The following is a 675-nucleotide window of genomic DNA, read 5'->3' as shown; positions in this document are numbered from 1 at the left end:
AAAAAGAAAAAAAAATCCCCCCCTTCCCCGACAGACTCTCAATGGCTTCGCTACGAGATGCGGCTGTTGGTTCCATTTATGCGCTTCGTACCGGAGTGTGTGCAATGTGTTCCTGGTTCGCAGGACGATGTCTCACTGAACCTGTCTGTACCGAATAAACGTGCTCGTGTTTGTACGTGCGCTTCGCGTCTCATTGTTACGGGGAGAGGGTTCCGCTTCGGGCAACGAACCCGCGGTGGCTGCGTGGGGGGGGCGAGGGAGGGGGGGAACGGACGGTCCCTTCATCTCCCATTCTGCAGACGGAGCAACAGAACAAAAAAAGCCCACGGCGATACGCAGAGCAGCGGCTGCGGCCGCCGCCGCCGAGCCCCTTTGTTCGGAGCCGGGCGATTCGGGGATCGGACCGCACCGAGGGCAGAACGAGGGCTGCGCGGGCAGACCGGCTTCGGCTTTTTGGGGGAGAGGACAAAAGGAGGATTGGTATAGGCAGCGGGAAGGGCACGTTTTTTAAAAAGCCATCGAAAGCGCAGGACGTGGCTGTCGTTGGGCTCCGGCACCCGCTGCGAATGCGGCGCGACCCCGCGCGAGGGTTCCCCAAATCGCGGAGTGGCCCCCGGCCTCCGGCTACGGAAGCGGACGGCATCGCCTTTGTCCGGGAGCGCGCTCCGAGCCGTG

The sequence above is a fragment of the Meleagris gallopavo genome, chromosome 3 (assembly GCF_000146605.3).
Source record: "Meleagris gallopavo isolate NT-WF06-2002-E0010 breed Aviagen turkey brand Nicholas breeding stock chromosome 3, Turkey_5.1, whole genome shotgun sequence".
Classification (NCBI taxonomy): domain Eukaryota; kingdom Metazoa; phylum Chordata; class Aves; order Galliformes; family Phasianidae; genus Meleagris; species Meleagris gallopavo.
The sequence above is the reverse complement of the archived record's forward strand: the minus strand, read 5'-3'. Positions refer to the sequence as shown.